Here is a 19,334-nt window from a genome sequence, read left to right on the forward strand (position 1 = left end):
GATCTCACTGTTACCCCCTGAAACTGAGAAACAGGGTCAACTTCACTTAATACGTGATTGTGGAGGAGGAACGATTCCCAAAAAACAATGCTAAACTATCCAAAAACACATCTACCATGCTAATACCTACCTCCTAGGTACTTGTGAGGATTAAATGAGATAATATGCTGTGCCTGGCTCCTGGTACATGCTCAGTAACTCCATAGCTAGCCTTGTCAACTCCCTCCTGAACCCCTGACTATCCATCTCTGACCCAGCCTCAGAGTGAGACAGGCATGAATTCAAGTCCTAATCCTGCTGTGTGGCTCTGGGCATGTTATTTAGTGGCTCCAAGCCTCAGATCCATCCTCTGAAAAATGAAGGTGAAAAGAGGAGCTACTTCCTGGGGTGATGGTGAATAAACGCTTTGGTACCTTACACGTTGCAGGTGTGCAGTAAATGGTGGCTTCCCCTCTTGCCAGTTTTCTCTCTCTGTGCACACCTGCCCCAGTCAAACTGAATTAACTATTGTTCCCCACCTCCAACCCTTTGAATATGCAGTTACCTCTGCCTAGAACACCCCCTACTCCCATCTCTGCCTGCTGGAATCCATCTCTAGCCCTCACACCCCAGCCCAGATGTTTCCTCCTCCAATGGAACCTCACCTTTTTGAGGCTTGGTTTTCATAATTGCAAAGCAGGAACACCTCCTGGGGTTGAGATAAGGAGTAAATGAGATTGGTCATGCAATGCGGTTGGCGCAGTGCCTGATTTGGTGAGAAATCAATAAATATCAGCTGTTATTATATCATTAGTATCAGGCATTCAGCTGCTAATTCAAGCTTGCATTTCCCAATAATGCCTTGCATAGGAGGGGTGCTCAGTAAACATACCGCATTTGGGTGGTCCAGTTGGGGTCATGGCTTCTAAACCCATTCATCCATCCATCCCTCCATCCAGCTGACCAACCGACAAACCATTCGCCTATTCATTCATTCAGGCAGTCATTTAGTGCACCAGTATTTGTTGAGTACCAACCCCATCTCTGGCTCTGTGCTGGGCAGTGGGGATCCAGCCTTGTGAAACAGACACAGTCCCTGCCCTCGATGTGCTAACCTGGGTTGGTGGAGAAGCAGAAAATAAATGAGTAAACAAACAAATAAACAAAACGACTTGGTCGGGCATGGTGGCTCACACCTATAATCCCATCCCTTATCCCTTTGGGAGGCTGAGATGGAAGGATTCCTTGAGCCCAAGAGTTTGAGACCAGCCTGGGTAACATAGTGAGACCTCATCTCTACAAAAAGAAAAAGGAAAAAAGAAAAAGGAAAATAGCTAGGCATTGTGGCGCACATCTGTGGTCCCAGCTACTCAGGAGGCTGAGGTGGGAGGATTGCCGGAGCCTGGGAGGTCAAGGATGCAGTGAACCATGATCACACAACTGTACCCTTTTGAGACCCTGTCTAAAAAAAAAAAAAGTGACTGCAGATTGTGACAAATCACCAAGGAGGTAAAACAGTGCAGCAAGAGTGAATGACTGAGGAAGAGGTTTTTTCCTTTGTTTTTTTGTTTTTTGTTTTTTTTTTTTTTTTTTTTTTTTTTTTTTTTGACATGGAGTCTCGCTGTGTCTCCCAGACTGGAGTTCAGTGGCACGATCTCGGCTCACTGCAAGCTCCGCCTCCTGGGTTCACACCATTCTCCTGCCTCAGCCTCCCGAGTAGCTGGGACTACAGGCGTCCGCAACCATACCTGGCTAATTTTTTGAATTTTTAGGAGAGACGGGGTTTCACCATGTTAGCCAGGATGGTCTCGATCTCCTCACCTCGTGATCCACCCACCTCGGCCTCCCAAAGTGCTGGGATTACAGGCGTGAGCCACCACGCCCAGCCGGAAGAGGTTATTTTTAATCAGGCAGTGAGGGACAGCCTCTCTAAGGAGAGAATGTGAGGGATAAGAAGGAGCCAGTCACAGACAATCTGGGATGAGGACGTTCAAGACAGAGAAACAGCAAGTGCAAAGGTCCTGAGGCAGGAGTGGGCTTGGCATGTGGAAGAGCAGACAGGTGGCCAGTGTGGCTGGAAGGGAGTGACCGTGTGGGAGAGCACAGAGGAAAAGAGATCAGAGAGGGCAACATGGGCCAAGTCAGGCAGGGCTCTGCAGCCTCCATAAGAGTTTGGACCTTGTTTCGAGTGCAGCAGGACACCACTGGAGGACTTTAAGAAGGACAGTGATGAAACCTGATTTCACAAAGACTGCTGTGACAGGGCAATCAAAGGCCTGACTCAACTTAATTCAGTCTAGGAAAAGCTGGTGACATTGCTACTGAGTCCTGAAAGAAGGAAGAAAGCAAATTGGTGAAGGGGCAGGGGAGGTGACGGGAAAACGTCTCTCCAGGCCAGGCCCAGGGAACAGCAAACGAGAAGGTGCGGAGGTCTCTGTTGATCTCTTAGAACAGGAAAATGAGAGTCTCCTGAGAGTCCGGAAAGGGAAGGAAGGAAGGGTGTGGAGTGGAGCTGGTTAAGGACACAGGGAACTACTCAAGCTCCATGGAGTGGAGTTGTGTTCATAGCAACTTGTTCCCAGTCCATTGCTATGTTATTCTGGGCAACCGGTGTCTTTTTGCCTGTGTTACTATCAGATGGGTTGGCAGTCCATGTGTAAGTTGTACTCTGTATTCTCCATAAACTGCAGAATTACTGGGCTAACCTTTGTGGTGCTGATTAGAATCTAGGCCTGGCTGCTATAACAAAGAGAGACAGGGAGAGAAGTAAATTTCTCTCATCAGTCCACATGAAAATAGTCCAGAACTAGTACCATGGCTCTATAAAGTTATCATGGCCCCGGCCTCATTCCACCATTCTGCTCTGCTTTTCCCAGAGCGGGGTTTTCAGTCTCATGACTCTCAGTGGCTGCTAGAGTTCCAGCAATCATGTAATCATCCCTGGCAGCAGGATAGAGGAAGATCTAAAAAGAGGAGGCAGCCTTCCCTGCTTTAAAAAGATTCTGGGGCTTGGTGCCGTGGCTCATGGTGAAACCCCGTCTCTACTAAAATACAAAAAAATTAGCCAGGCATGGTGGTGCGCACCTGTAATCCCAGCTACTCAAGAGTGCGCACCTGTAATCCCAGCTACTGATTATATCCATGGTGCTGTGCACCTGTAATCCCAGCTACTGATTACATCCATGGTGTTGCGCACCTGTAATCCCAGCTACTGAGGCAGAGAATCGCTTGAGCCTGGGAGGCAGAGTTTGTAGTGAGCCAAGATTGTGCCACTGCACTCCAGCTTGGGCGAGAGAGTGAGACTCCATCTCAAATAATAATAATAATAATAATAATAATAATAATACAAAAAACAACAAAAAAAGAGATTCTGGAAGTCCCACACAACACTCCCACTCCCATCTTATTGACCAGATCCAAGCATGTGACCTCCATCTAGCTGCAGGGGAGGCTGAGGCTTGGCGGTGTGATCTTTAAGCAAAGTAGTCATAGAAGCCAGTTGAAAATCAGGATTCGGTGAAAGAGTAGAATATGGAGACTTGTCCTTGCACACATGGCTGTCCTCAAAGTGGCCCGAGGCCCCTAGAGATCTCACCCCTTAGCCTCAAGAATTGAGAGAATGTGAGGTGGCAGGGCGAGGCCCCCAAAGGTTGAAGCCAAAGCTCAAAATTGCATGACCAGAGTCACCTCCTTGTCACTTTCCTGGACAATTAATGCAATTATTCCTTACATTCTAATGAGTCAACCTCCCCTTCAACAACCAGACCAAGGACTTGGAGTGTTGCTGCCCTGAATGTTTTCATGTGGAACAGCTGAATAACTGAAGGAATCTTCCAGGAGAACCACAAGAATGGATGTCCTTATTTTCCAAAGGAGATCCTTAGTGGGGGACGAAAAAGGGAGTCAGAGGAAGACTGCTGCTAATGATACTAATAAAAATAGCATGTTCTGCACCCATTGTGTGTGGCCTAGAGGCACCCTAAGGTCTGTCCCCCTTACCACATTCCTTACTCTCCCCTCCACTTACCCTACTTCAACCACACCTGCCAAACACATTCTTACCTCAGGGCCTTTGCACTTACTGTTCCCTCTGCCTGGAATGCTTTTCCCACTGATGGTCATGTGGCCCACTCCTCCTTATCATTCAGGTCTCAGCTCAAATGTCACCTCCACAAGGAGGTCCTCCTTGATCACCCCAGCTAAAGTAAACCGTCTCATAGTCATTCTCTTTCCCCTGACCAGCTTCATTTTTTCATAGCAATTATCATAGCCTGAAATGATCCTGTTGACTTATTACTGTGCACTGTGTGCCCCTTCCCTCTATAAAACCCTCAGCTCCGTGCAAACTGGGATTTTTGCCTGAATTGTTTACTGCAGTATCACCAGGGCCTAAAGGATTACCTGGCACATCCCCACATGAATGAATGAATGAATGAATGAGACAAATCCTTATAAGAATCTGACCATGTAGGTATTAATAGTCCCTTTTTATAGATGGGGAAACTGAAGCTCAGGGAGATGAAGTTCCTTGTGTAAATTCAAACAGCCAGTAAATGTCAGGGGCAAGATTTGATCCCAGGTCTTGCTGATTCCACCCTTCTCTTTGGCCTCCCTCCATTGAATAACAACAATAGCTCATTGTAACAGCTCCCGCCATTAGAACAGTCTTCCTGATATCAAGGCGAAGTACTCCTCACGGCTTTGAAACAAACGAACATCTGACATTCATCGAGGCCTTATTGCATGCCAGGTACCACATGCATTCTCTCATTGAATTCCCATATGACAACCCAGTGAGGGAGAAACCCTGGTGGTCCCCGTTGCACAGATGAAGAAATGGAGGCTCAGGAAGGTTGAGAAACTTATCTAAGGCCTCACAGCTGGAAAATTAGGAAACAGATGAAAATGTAAGTCCCGGTTCTTAACCAACGCATTCTAGTGCCTCCCTCCCCCTGGATCCAGCTCGTTCATTCCTTATCAAATTTCATTTATCCTGCCTTCTTTCTTTGATGAATGAATGAAAATAGGGCTCACTGTAAAAGACAGTAGATGAAAATTCACATACAAAGAGTCTTCCTGATCATTTCAACCCTTTTCTGGCCAACCTCTTGTCAGATCTGATGAGATCATCATTATTTTTAACTTCGTGCTGTCACTGCCAAAGGGCTCGGACCACCGGGTGGGGGAAGCTTCAGTTCAGCCACTATCTTGATGTTCTCCTGTGTTGCCATTACTAATACTACCCCCAAACCCTTGTGGCTTTACCAGGATCTTTATGTTTTATTTTTATTTCTTTAGAGACTGGGGGGGAGGGAAGGTCTCACTATGTTCCCCACGCTGGTCTCGAACTCCTGGCCTTAAGTGATCCTCCCATCTCAGCCTCCCAAAGTGCTGGGATGGTAGGTGTGAGCCACCATGCCCGTTTTCCAGGATCTTTGTAAGCCATTCATCTTTGTCTGAGAGGACTAGTTAGCTTAAAATCAGAGAATAGAATCTGTAATCTGACTCGACCAGATGAATTAGTCAGAAGATGCTAGATTGTGCTACAATAATGAACAAATCCACAATCTCTTGACTTTACCCATCAAAGTTTGTGTGTGAAGAACTCACACCCACTCTTAAATGCCTCTGCCAGTATCCACACAGAGCCCAGGCAGAACCAGATATCTCCGCCCCACTGCCTCTAGGAAATAGACATTATGCCCAGGAAGAAGACTGGAACCAGACACCCATGAGTGCTAGAAGTCTGTCCACCCCAGACACACATACGTGGCATTGTGGCCATCAGACAAAAATGTGACGGCTTCCTTGCCGACCCCGCTAAGCTGAAGCACCCCTACTCTTCCCCCAGGGCACTTCTCCTTTCTCCAAGGCTGCCTGACATACGGCGTGAACAAAGATCCCGACGTTAATTCGTGGACTTAACATCAGGAAAACTTGATTTCTTGTTTTGTTTGTTTGGTTTACAGTAAAGGGTAGAAATGCCAGTCATTTGTTTCTGCACTCCAGTGTATCATATTTTGCACACACCCATACTGGGGACCATCTCCTTAGCCTGTTATAAAGCATTTTGTAAGTTTCAAAGCACTTACTGTGTCCCCCGGAGGACACAGTAAGAGACCAGAGGCCTCACTATTGAGGGAGGGAATTATGTGTATCACTTTTGGGTGCAGGCATTTAAGAGCAAGTGTGACTTGTCCACACTGTCCCTTCCTCTGCCTTGGCAAGACTGGAGGCCACCTATTGAGATGGTAGAGCCACTAGATCCTTGCCACCTAGAAAGGAACTGTACTGGAGACCCATTAGACTCTCAGTGGATCCTGCATGAGAAAGATCAGAGATGTGATGACACTTGCCTAAGGATGCCCAGCCAGAATTAAAAGTAGGTCTCCAGACTACCCACGTGTCCATTTCACCTCTGTATGAATCTCTAGTGAGACTAAACTGCTATAATTTCATAATAGATGAGAAAGATCTATTGTTAAGCCACCCAAATGTCTCTTTCAAAAAGTAGATTGGACATTAACCAGAAAATCTGGCTATTATCAAAAAAAGACCACTCACAGAGCCATTATTCTGACATTAGCCAGAGTAGCACCTAACCCCAGCATCTCTCCAGACTCACGTAATTAGCTTCCATTAGCAACCCCAGCCACCTTGGTCAAGCTCTCAGAGACTACCCTCCCCAATTCCCCTCCTGCCAGACTCAGAGGACAAGGGAACTGGTTTGTGGCCGGCAGAACCTGGGGACATTGTCCTTGCCTAACACTTCCTGCACTCCTCATTTTTCATTCAATACATTGCTCTCAACAACAGGAATGGACCCATGCCATTCATCACAGTTAACACTGACAGTTCCTCCCTCAACTGCTCATGTCCTCGGCAAATATAGGGAATTGGCAATCACCCAGGCAGGGAGCACACTGTCCCGCATTTCTCCCCTCCAGAGACAAGCCTCCTCATCCTCTCTTCCCTCCGCAGGGATCAGTTTTGAGTCCCTCCTCCTCCTCCACCAGAGACCATTGTCCTCAGGTGGGCACGAGATGGTGACATCACCACCTCCCAGAATTCCTGCCTTTGGAGAGGCTTGTGGGAACCTGGCTGGCCTGTTAGGAAGACGTTGCCCAACCCAGGGCTTGTTAAGAAGAGTGCAGTTACCTCAGGGAGACGGTTCAAGTGAAGGCATAAGTTAAAAACCAGACCCCAGGATACTAGGATAAGAAAGGTCCCAAGTATATATATTTTTTAAAATAAAGAAGGGCATCAAAGTCTAGTAAACATCAATTTAAACTCTTTCTCTACTAGTTTCTTCTTCTTCTTCTTTTTTTTTTTTTTTTTTTTTGACAGAATTTTGTTCTGTTGCCCAGGCTGGAGTGCAGTGTCACTACTCTGCCTCCCAGGCTCAAGCGATTCTCTTGCCTCAGCCCCCCGAGTAGTTGGGATTACAGTCATATGCCACCACACCTGACTAATTTTTGTATTTTTGGTAAAGACAAGGTTTCACCTTGTTGGCCAGGCTGGTCTCAAACTCCTGCCCTCAAGTGATCTGCCCACCTTGGCCTCCCAAAGTGCTGGGATTACAGGCCTGCACCACCATGCCTGGCCATCTATTATTTTCTTAAGTGTTCCTCTGGATATTTGTCCTCTAAGCCTGAGTTTCCCCAATTATGAAACAGGTGGAGGCACAGCACAGCCTGTAGGACTGTTATCAGGATGAAATGAGATCCTTTGTTGCATAGATATGTATTGAAAACCAACTATGTGCTCTAAGGATTCAAGATAGAGAAAAATCAGATATAACCCCTGCCCTCACACTGCTTACAGTCTGCAGAGGTGGACATTACTGCAAAATTGCAACTTGAACAGTGTTATGAAGAAAAGGATAATAGTGCTATGAGAGTCTGTGATTGGGATTTGACTTGGTTAGGAAGGTCAAGGATGGCTTCCTCGAACAGGTGCTCTTGAGCTAAAAAGGATGAGTAGGAAGTAACCAGGCAGAGTGAAGGGAAAAGCATTCCAGGCAGAGGGAACAGTGTGGGAAAGGCCCCGTGGCAAGAAGATAGTGGAGACTATGAACGACCAAAGGAAGGTTACTGATTAATGTACCTGAGAGGAGAGGGCAGAGAGGATCATGGAACAAGAGAAGGCTGGAGAGTTAGGCAGGGAGAGACTAAACAGCTGTAACAAAGACCCCAAAATACAGTGAGTGACTTAAACAAGATGGATGTTATGAGATAGACCAGGAGCTAGCAAACTTTTTCCGTAAAGGGCCAGTCTAGCGCTGGGATTCGCTTCCATCTCAGATCCAAGACAGTTGCTCCAGCTCTGCCCAGCACATCTGCCTCCCAGCCAGCAAGAAGGAGGAAAAGGAGACAGGGCTTGTATTATTTCTGCTCACCTTCCATTGGCCAATGTTAATCACATGGCCACATCTAACTGCAAGGGAAGCTGGGAAATGTAGTCTTTATTCTGGTTAGCCCTGGGTCCAGCTAAAACTCTATGACAATGGAAGAGGGGAAGAACAGATATTGGTGACAGCTAGTGGTCTTTGCAATAGTGGGCCAGAGAGTGGTTTTGGGGAGGCCAGAAAGAAGTATTGATGCGGGAGGGTGGGGGCTGTGCAGGTGGAGAGAATGGAACGGATGCACAGATGTTGGTGAACTTGAATTGATCAGACTTAGCAACCACTATATTCTTGCCATGGGGCCTTTCCCACACTGTTCCCTCCGCCTGGAATGCTTTTCTCTTCACTCTGCCTGGTTACTTCCTATTCATCCTTCTTAGCTCTTAGCCTGCCCCCTGCAGGCTCCTGACTCCTGACTCCTGGGTATGGGGAAACAGAATAGGGCAGTGTATAGCACGTGTGACCCCCATATTCCTGGTTTGTGGAGTCCGATGCAGATCTTGTCTGGAAAGTTCTTCACACCCTATGGCAGGTGTTGTCTTCATTATCGCCTCAGGTGGGTCAGTGACTGCAAACCCAGCTGCCTCAGAAACGGATCACAAAACAGGTGAAGGGCCTGTGGCACACTGGGCAGCCGGTTCCCTGTCCCAAGGGGTTGCTATTCCTTAGCTCCAGCCAGTGGTTGCCACTGGGAATGCAGGTTGACTGAAGACAGAGCATCTAATTTTCCAAAAGAATCTGAAAATCTGGATTTTTACGTAAAATCTCCCAATTTTGAAACTCGGTCAACCAAGTAAAAATAAACTTCCCAGCAGCAAAGCCTCTGGGTTATAAGGGCTAGGGCGCCCTCCACATTGGCCCTGCATCCTCTTTCCATCTTTGAGACTGTTTTCTTCTCATGGCAAAGCCCTCTGCCTTCATCCTTTGTTGTACAAGCACGGGATTCCTGTCCCTTTGAGCCCACGAGCGCCCCCTGCAGGCTCCTGACTCCAATGTCTCACCAATCCTCTGCCAGGAGCCACTGCCTGTAGGGGATGCGGGCAACCCCATCAGACTGCTCCCAATCCCCTTAATCGGATCTGCACCAGTGACCCTTCTAATTAAAACTCCCCAGCTATAATCCCCACTTAAAGCTGGGGGAAGCGGAAGCACCATAAAAGGACCGAAGGTTTGATGGGCCAGCAGTCACCTCCTCCTATGTCCTTGAAAATGTCTTGGGGAGACCCACAGACCTGAGTTCAAGTCTGCGGGTCTGGAACTACCGCTTACAAGTTGCGAGACTCTGGAAAAGTCGCTTCATTCTCTGAGCCTCGGTTTTCTTTATCCGTTTGTTCATTCATTTGTCAGCTATGTAGGACGCTCCCATCTGTACCAAGCACTGTTTCAGGAGCTGGGGACACGGCAGTGGACAAGACCGACCCAGTCCAGGCCCTCATGGAGCTGACACTTTAGTGTGGGACAGAAAGGAGAAAACAATTTCAGCTCAGCAGCACCAGGGCTGTGATCAGAGATGTGCAGGGGCTGTGGGAGCTCAAAGAAATGATATACCCAATGCAGACCGGGGGTCCAGAGAGGACTCGCTGGGGCAAGTGGCCCCAAAGCCGAGGCCTGAATAGGCAGCCAGAAGAAGTGGGTTTGGAGTAGGAGGAAGGGTACTCCAGGCAAAGGGAACAGCAAAGATCTAGAGCTGCAAGCACCCATGGTGGTGTAGTTTGGCAACTGTAAGTGGTTTCTCCGGGATTCAGTGTGGAATACAGTGGGAATAGGGGAAATAGTCAGGGGAGAGAAGAAAGGTGATCTTAATATAAAGCCCAAATCTCTTCCTCAGATCTCATCAGGCTCACCCCGCTCTCCCGCTCTCACTCATGCAGCCCCAGCCACACTGAGTTTCTTTGGGTTGCTTGATATACCAGGCTTATTCCCACCCAAGGCTTTCATACGTGCTGTGCCTTCTGCCTAGACTGTTCGCATCTTTGAATGACACACACTCCTTATTTTTAAGTCTCAGCAACCAGACACCTCCTAAGAGAGGCCTGCCTTGACCACTCGGCCTCCTGTGGACACCCCTAGTGCTTCTCCATCGATCCCCCTGGTTTGCTTTTCTCAGTAACTCACAGCACCTAACACTAGCTGACATCACCTTGCCTCTTTCCTGGTTTACATTTTTGGGTTTTTTTGGTCTGCCTCTCCCTACCAGTTCCATGAGGCTGGGAAATTTTCTTTCTTATTCATGCAGCACCCTCAGCAACTAGCATAGCACTTAGTAGTGCTCAATAAGCACATGCCAACTAAATGCACAGGAACTGGAACTTAACTGAGAGAATGAGGAGTCGCTGCAGGGCTTACAGCAGCTCTGTGGCTTGCTCAGCTTCTTATTCTCTCCTTTGAACTAGCCATATGTTGTGGGGATGGAAAGCAATGGGCCAGCATGGGCAACGTGCAAAACCCCATCTCTACAAAAAATACGAAAAGGGAGGTTGAGGCTGCAGTGAGCCAAGATCACACCCCTGCACTCCAGCCTGGGCAACAGAGTGAGATCCTGTCTCAAAAAAAAAAAAAGAAAAAAAGGCCCGGTGCAGTGGCTCACGCCTGTAATCCCAACACTTTGAGAGGCCAAGGCGGGTGGATCACCTGAGGTCAGGAGTTTAAGACAAGCCTGGCTAACATGGTGAAACCCTATCTCTGTTAAAAATGCAAAAATTAGCTGGACGTAGTGACCTGTAATCCCGGTCACTCAGGAGGCTGAGGCACAAGAATCGCTTGAACCCAGGAGGCAGAGGTTGCAGTGAGTCGAGATCGCAACATTGCACTCCAGCCTGGGTGACAGAGCAAGACTCTGTCTCAAAAAGAAAGAAAAGAAAAGCAATGGGCTTCTGTTTATGGAAAGCAACTTTTTATATAAGTTTATTGAGGCTTTACTTTACATATCATACAATGCGCACCCATTTCCAGCATACGATTCGATAATTTTTATTAAATTTTACCAAGTTGTGCAGCCTTTGCCCTAAATCAGTTTTTAGAACATTTTCATCCTAATGAGATCCTTTATGCTCATTAACTGTTAATCCCTATCTCCCACCCTGGCAACCACTGACCTACTTTCTGTCTCTATAGATTTGCTTTATCTGGACATTTCATATAAGTGGAATCATATAAGTGGCTTTTTGTGTCTAACTTCTCTCACTTATCATAATGTTTTCACGGTTCATCTGTGTCGTAGCAAATATCCGCACTTCATTCCTTTTTATGGATGAGAATATTCCATTGTATGGATAGCTGCATTTTGTTTATCCACTCATCAGTTGATGGACATTTGGGTTGTTTCCACTGTGGGGCTATTATGAATACCGCAGCTATAAACCTGCATGTTTATGAAGAGCAATTTGCAAGCCCTAAACACTAGGTGCAGCTTCCAGCTTGCCAAAGCTTCTAGTGTTACTGAACAGTATTGACCGCAATGGGCTGTGTGACTGTGGGCAAGTCTCTTCCATTCTCTGCTTGAGTTTCCTCATCTTCCCAGCGGGGAGCTTGAGCCCTTTTCTGTGCCCCAGTCTGTGCCTCATCCACCTTCCTGGAACAGCAGAGAAGTGTGCAGAGGCCACGATAAACAGACCTTAGGCCTCTCTGTGATCAACCACCAGAGTCAACAATTAGGATGAGGAGGGCCTGGTTCCAGCACTCCTGGATTCCACCCTGGGGATCCCCACCTGCCAATCTTTTCCCCCAGAGGACCAAAGCCCCCTCTCCCATTTGGTGCAGACAGGTAGGCTCCAGGATCCAGAACCTCTTCACAGGGAATTTGAGGACAGCCTCCCAGTCTCTGGTACTGGCTCCTGCCTCTGCTCCCCGGGTTCCTGGAGTTCTGCCAAGCCCAACTGGGCTCAGATCCCAGAAAAGCAGAGGCCTGTCCAGGCCTGAGCTGGGGCCGGGAGGACTCCCAGGTGGTGGCCAGTTCCCCACTCCTGGGGCTTATCCCAGAAACCAAATCAACACAGTCCATCTGGGTCCACAAGCTATTTAGAGGATGCATGCTGCCTTAGGCAGTCACTGGGGTCTATACACCTACTCCTGGTTCCAAAAGCAACCAGCACAGAGGTTAAGGGTGGGGCTGACCATAAATTATCTGAATAATAATTTATTTATTTGAGACGGAGTTTCCCTCTTGTCACCCAGGCTGGAGTGCAGTGGCTCGATCTCAGCTCACTGCAGTCTCCGCCTCCTGGGTTCAAGTGTTTCTCCTGCCTCAGCCTCCCAGGTAGCTGGGATTAAAGGCGCCCCCACACCTGGCTAATTTTTGTATAGTTAGTAGAGATGGGTTTCACCATATTGGCCAGGCTGGTCTTGAACTCCTGACCTCAGGTGATCCGCCCACCTCGGCCTCCCAAAGTGCTAGGATTACAGGGGTGAGCCACCACGCCTGGCCCTGAATAATAGTTTAATAACATTATATATTAGGTAGCTTTTAGGTGTCAAGTGCTCAGTTACCTTCATCTTCATTTTAGAGAAAAGGAAACAGAGGCTCAGAGAGGGGGAGTGACTTGTCCAAAGCCACACAGCTGGGGATTAATAGCCCTGGGACTCAAACTCAAGTCCAAAATCAGCTTATAAATAAATGTAAAGAAATGTGGAGAAATAAATACTATTAAAGTTTAAAGTAACTGTGCCACTAGCTAAGGGCATTTTGAATTCATTGAATTCTCACTGCAGTCTTGCAATGATCCCCGTCTTACAGATGGGGAAACTGAGGCACAGAGGGCTTAACTCACGTTGGGAAGTTCCCCAGGCAGGAAGTGTGGCCCTAACTCTAAGGGCCTCATTGAGTCTGGAAAAGAAAAAGGTCTTGCAGGTGGGGCCAGGAGGAGTGGGTCAGGGGAGACCCCCACACTGCATTACCGCACATGCTGTGTGATGCACATTCACACAGACAGACGCCAGGTGTGCTTTGAACCTCCCAACCCAACCCTGAGCAGCAGGCACTCCCCCCTACCCCTACACCTTGGGGTCCAGTAGGGCCCCTGCCCCTGCTTTGCTCGTTTCCTAGGCCTCCTTGGGCTGAGGGATGGGGAGAGGGAGGGCAGTCTCAGTACAAAGTGGGTGCCTGCCTTAGGTCTGGACAATAGCTGGGTGCATAATTCATGCATCTGTCATCAGAACATCAATTATGTGGGCCTTCCCTGGAGTTGTCTGGGGGTTAGAAACCAAAGCAGGCTTCTCCTGCTAGCCTCTGGGGGAAAATAGGACCTCCCAGCTCTTAAAGGAACAGACTCCCCGGGAATCCATTCCTCCCTGTGCAGGCGCCCTCCTGCCAGAAGTCGCCAGACAAGAGCGGCTTCCTGTAGGGCTCAGCCCAAAGCCCACTGACTGACCTCTCTGACCCAGTCCGTGTCCCCAATTCCGCAATTGTGAGGGGCTGACTATTGGCATGTCCCAGAGTTTCTCAACCTCAGTACTAATGGCATTTCGGGCTGGATCATTCTTTGCCATGGGGGCTGTCCTGTGCATTGTAGGGCATTTAGTGACATCCCAGACCTCCACCCTCAAGATGTCGGGAGCACCCCCCCACCAGTTGTAATGACCAAAAATTTCTGCCAAAATTGCCAAGTGTCCCCTAGGAGTAAAAATCATCCCCTTAAAAACCACTAGTATGTCCTCATTTTACAAATAAGGAAACTGTGGCAGTGAACATTTGGATGCCCAAGGCCATCCCACCAATGAATGGCAAGAGCTAGAATTTCAACTCCAGGACCCACACTCCTCACCTCAACACAGGAGCGCTAAAAAGTGTGCTGCCAAGATGTTATTCCAACAATCACATATTTATTTTGGTGAATATTTAATACATATAGCCCTGGCATGAAAAATCAGCAATTTTGCATATTATTTCTTAGAATAAAGCTAAAATGAAACAAAGAAGGTGAGTAGGCTTTTTTGATTTTTTGTTTTTACCATTAAGGAAAGAGTGATACAAGTAGCAAAATACATACAGTATAGCCTCAAAACTGAGGGAAGTCCAGGAGCAGTGGCTCACGCTTATAATCCTAGCACTTTGTGGGCCCTGGTGGGAGGATTGCTTGAGGCCAGGAGTTCAAGACCAGCCTGGGCAACATAGTAAGACCCCATCTCTACACAGGATAGCCAGGCATGGTAGCATGTGCCTGTAGTCCAAGTTTCCTGGGAGGCTAAGGCAGGAGGATCGTTTGAGCCTAGGCATTTGAGCTGTGATTGCACCACTGCACTCTAGCCTGGGCCACAGAGGGAGACTCTCTCTCTTAAAAAAAAAAAAAAAAAAAAAAAAAGCGCAACAAAATGACAATTTAGGGACCCATACATTCTTATTGAAAATCATACAGAGAAACCAAGGGATGAAAAACTGCACACAGAGGTTGTCTCTGGAGTGGGAAGGACACAAAGGAAGTGTCAGTGTTACTGCTGCCTATTCTGTCTCTCCATTTGGGTGGTGGGTTCTAGGTGTTCGTTTGATTATGGTTCATAAATTATATATAAATTAGGCCGGGCGCAGTGGCTCAAGCCTGTAATCCCAGCACTTTGGGAGGCCGAGATGGGCGGATCACGAGGTCAGGAGATCGAGACCATCCTGGCTAACATGGTGAAACCCCGTCTTTACTAAAAAATACAAAAAACTAGCCGGGCGAGGTGGCGGGCGCCTGTAGTCCCAGCTACTCGGGAGGCTGAGGCAGGAGAATGGCGTAAACCTGGGAGGCGGAGCTTGCAGTGAGCTGAGATCCGGCCACTGCACCCCAGCCTGGGCGGCAGAGCAAGACTCCGTCTCAAAAAAAAAAAAAAAAAAAAAAAAAATATATATATATATATATATATATATATATATAAATTAGGTCTACTTTTGTATATATCAAACGTTTTATTTTATTTATTTTTGAGCCAGAGTTTCGCTCTTGTTGCCCAGGCTGAAGTGCAATGGCATGATCTCGGCTCACCGCCACCCCCACCTCCCAGGTTCAAGCGATTTTCCTGCCTCAGCCTCCCGAGTAGCTGGGATTACAGCCGCCTGCCACCATGGTTGGCTAATTTTTTGTATTTTTAGTAGAGACGGGGTTTCACCACGTTGGCCAGGCTGGTCTTGAACTCCTGACCTCAGGTGATCCACCTGTCTCGGCCTCCCAAAGTGCTGGGATTACAGGTATGAGCCACCGCACCCGGCCTCAAACATTTCATTTTATAAAATATTACAGAATATTTCTTTTTCAATGGGTGCAAATCAAGAAACTCAAAACCTATTTTTTTAAACATAGGATGTGTCAGACTTAACTACAGGAAAAAAAATCAGAAGTTATAGAACCCCTGAGGCTGGGGAGGCACCACACCTCAGAACATTCCCTTTCATCTTCAGAGCTGGCCCATCAGGGCACTGGCACTCTCTTGCCCCCTGTGGCATCCCAAGTGTCTAGCCTAGTGCCTCACGCAGAGTAGATGACCAAGAAATATTTCCCAGGCCAGTGCAGTGGCTCACACCTGTAATCCCAGTGCTTTGGGAGGCCAAGGCAGGAGGATAGCTTGAGCCCAGGAGTTCCAGACCAGTCTGGGCAACAAAGTGAGACCCCATCATTACAAAAAAAGTTAAAAATTAGTTGGGCTTGATTGTACTCTCCTGCAGTCCCAGCTACTTGGGAGGCTGAGGTGGGAGAATTGCTTGAGCATGGGAGTTTGAGGCTGCAGTAAGCTATGATTAAACCATTGCACTCTAGCTTGCGCAACAGAGAAAGACACTGTCTCTTAAAACAACAATAACAACTGAATTCTGGTCCTGACCCTTCTACTTCTAGCTCCATGAACTTGAGCAACAGCCAACAAATACGTGGGGAGCGCCTGTTAGGTGTCCCACCCTGGGTCAGGTGCTGGGGGCCCACAGATAAACCTCAGAACCCATCCTCATCCTCCCAGTGCTGACTGATTCTGAGCAGCAATAAGCACACTCACTCACGTGCATGCACACACACGCACGCACACGCACGCGCACGCACGCGCACGCACACACGCACGCACGCACATGCACGCATACACACACATGCACACACACACGCACATCTGTGATGGGATATGAGTGGTAAGTATCCCCAAGGTATGGTAAAATGGTGAGGAAACCCAAGGATGGAGCAGTCAACCCTGCCTGGGGAAAGCAGGGAGAACTCCAGAGGGAAGGAGTCGCGTGGGCTGGATTTGAAAAGATGGATTGGAATTCACCAGACAGTGAGCAAGAAGCTTGGACATACAGAATTGACCAATGATAGTGTGTGACTAGAGGAGCGTGAATTTTGAGAACCCATGGCAGGAGTGGCCAGAGAGAGGGGTCAGAGTCAAAATGAGAAGGACTTGACAACCATGTGTCCTTCCTGGGGATTCATTGCAGGGCCAGAAACCTCTCACACTCACCCATGCAGCATTGGGTTGACTTACAGGATACAGCAGACAGTCTCAGAACAAGGACAGAAGGCAAAGACCGAGACTGGGCCACCCCAAGGCTGGGTGATCTGAGTGGATGGGGTGATGTGGGCTGAGATTTCCCCTGTGATGACAGCTGGCATCTATTAGACACTCACCACTGCTGCTAGAAGCTGTCCTAGCATTTTGCCTGTGCTAACACATTTCATCTTCACAGCAGTTCTCTGAGGTAGATACTGTTATCAGCCCATTTTCTAGATGAGGAAACTGGGGCTTAGAGAGGTTAAATAACTTGCTCAATGTAAGGAAATGGCAGAGAGCTGAGGCTTGAACCTCAAACAGGCTGACACCAGTGCCTCAGCTCTTAACTGCTGCCCTCTGCACCTTGCTATGGCCCTCCTGTGGTCCCCACTCCTCCTTCATCTGCACCTTCCCTTCATTCTCTGCCTTTTCTTGAAGGTTCAGCTTTCTTTGTCTTTTTCTTTTGTTTCGTTTGTTTGTTTGTTTTTTGAGATGGAGTCTCACTCTGTCGCCCAGGCTGGAGTGCAGTGGTGCGATCTTGGCTCACTGCAACCTCTGCCTCTCGGGCTCAAGCGATTCTCCTGCCTCACCTCCCAAGTAGCTGGGAATACAGGTGCAGCCCCGCCCGGCTAATTTCGTTTCTTTCTTTTTTTTCCTTTTTCTTTTGTTTTCTTTTGAGACAGGGTTTCTCTCTCTGTCACCCAGGCTGGAGTGCAGTGGTGTGGTCATGGCTCACCGCAGCCTCAACCTCCTTGGGCTCAAGAGATTCTCCCACCTCAGCCTTCCAAGTAGCTGGGACTATAGACATGTGCCAACACATCCAGCAGATTTTTTATTTTTTGTAGAGACAGGGTCTCACTGTGTTGACCAGGCTGGTCTCAAACTCCTGGGCTCAAGCAATTCCCCCACCTTAGCCTCCCAAAGTGTTGGGATTACAAATGTAAGCCACCATGCCTAGGCTAAGGTTCAGCTTTCTCTGATGTTTTTATGGCATCTCTGTCCCCTACATTTGGGAGACAGTTGCTTGAGGATTGGGCTTATCATGAAGCTGATTCAAGCCTAGATTCTACTTAACATTTAATTCAGGGACTCACCCTCCTGTAACCCACTCGCTGCCTGGGTTCCTGAGCTCAAATTTCTCAAAGGTAGGTTGGCTAAGCCCCAGTATACAGATTGGCTCCGCCTAGATTTTTTATCCAAACTTCGTGCTCTGATCAGTGGCAGCCAGGATCAAATAATACAACCACGGTGACCAGGCCCCCCTTTCCCACTTAACAGGGTCAGAGGAAGAGAAAGGGAAAAATCTACAAAAGTAAGACAGGTATAGGGGACCCAATAGACAGGTTTAGGGGGTTGGATTTTTTCATGAGGAGCCCTGGAGATTTATTAAGCAAAGGAGTAGTGTGATTGGATTTGTATTTTTGGAAAAAAAAAAAAAAAAAAAAAAAAAGACCCTCAGAGCAATTGATTACATCTGTTTGCTTTCCTGCACAGTCTGTAGACTGGCCTAGATTCCATTAATTTCAACATATATCCATTGAGCCCTTTCTCTGGGCCAAGCCCTCTTCTTGATCCAGGGCACTCGAAGGTAGCTAAGCTAAGGTCTTTAGCCCTCAAAGGCACATAGTTCCAGTCAAGAGTTAACATGGGCCCAGAATGTCTGTGCCTCCCTAGGAATTACCTGCAAAATCTTGAAAGTCTAGGCATTTTTCCAGCAAAAGGTTAGCTTTCATCTGATTTTTTTTTTCTTTTGTTCTTTTATAGAGACAGGGTCTCACTATGTTGCCCAGGCTAGACTCGAACTCATGGCCTCAAACGATTCTCCTGCCTAGGCCTCCCAAAGTGCCAGGATTACAGACATGAGGCACCATACTCAGCCACATCCGATTTTTAACACAGCCTTAAGAGCTCATGTTCTTGGGTCACCCAGACCTGGGTTAAAATGCTGGCCCTTCCACTTACTAGCTGTGGAAACCCAAGTGTCCGCATCTGTTCAATGGAGCTAATAGCACTGAACAGGGTTATTATAAGAATGAAACGAGCTATTTCATGGAAAGTGCCTAGCACACAACAAACACTCAATCAAGGATAGCTATTACCATTAGTATCATCTCCATGAAGGTAGTTCCCCACCCAGTGTGAGCCACTGGTCTAGATCAGAAGTCAGCAAATCATGGTTCACAGGCCAAATTCAGTCTACTGTCTGTTTTTGTAAATAAAGTCTTATTGAAACACAGCTATGCCCATTCATTTATGTATTATCCAAGGTTGCTTTTATGCTACAGCTACAGAGTCGAGTTGTTGCAACAGAGAATGCAGTGTTTCAGGGCCTATAAAATGGTTACTATCTGAAAAAGTATGTTTGAACCCTGGACTTGCTGATAGCTTTAAAACATTTCATTTCTCTGGGCCTTGGTTTCCACATCTGGACAATAAATGGATTACAACAAATTCTCTTTTTGGCTCATTAAATGACTAGTGAGATGTGAAAATGCTCTTGAACATTGAGGAG

The 19,334-nt window shown here is 47.6% G+C and overlaps 1 protein-coding gene across 1 annotated transcript in view; it reads left to right on the plus strand.

The window, feature by feature from the left end:
- KCNB1 (potassium voltage-gated channel subfamily B member 1) overlaps nucleotides 1-19,334 on the plus strand; it is a 118,981-nt gene that overhangs the window by 88,427 nt on the left and 11,220 nt on the right. The window lies entirely within an intron of this gene.

The sequence above is a fragment of the Macaca thibetana genome, chromosome 10 (genome assembly GCF_024542745.1).
Source record: "Macaca thibetana thibetana isolate TM-01 chromosome 10, ASM2454274v1, whole genome shotgun sequence".
Classification (NCBI taxonomy): domain Eukaryota; kingdom Metazoa; phylum Chordata; class Mammalia; order Primates; family Cercopithecidae; genus Macaca; species Macaca thibetana.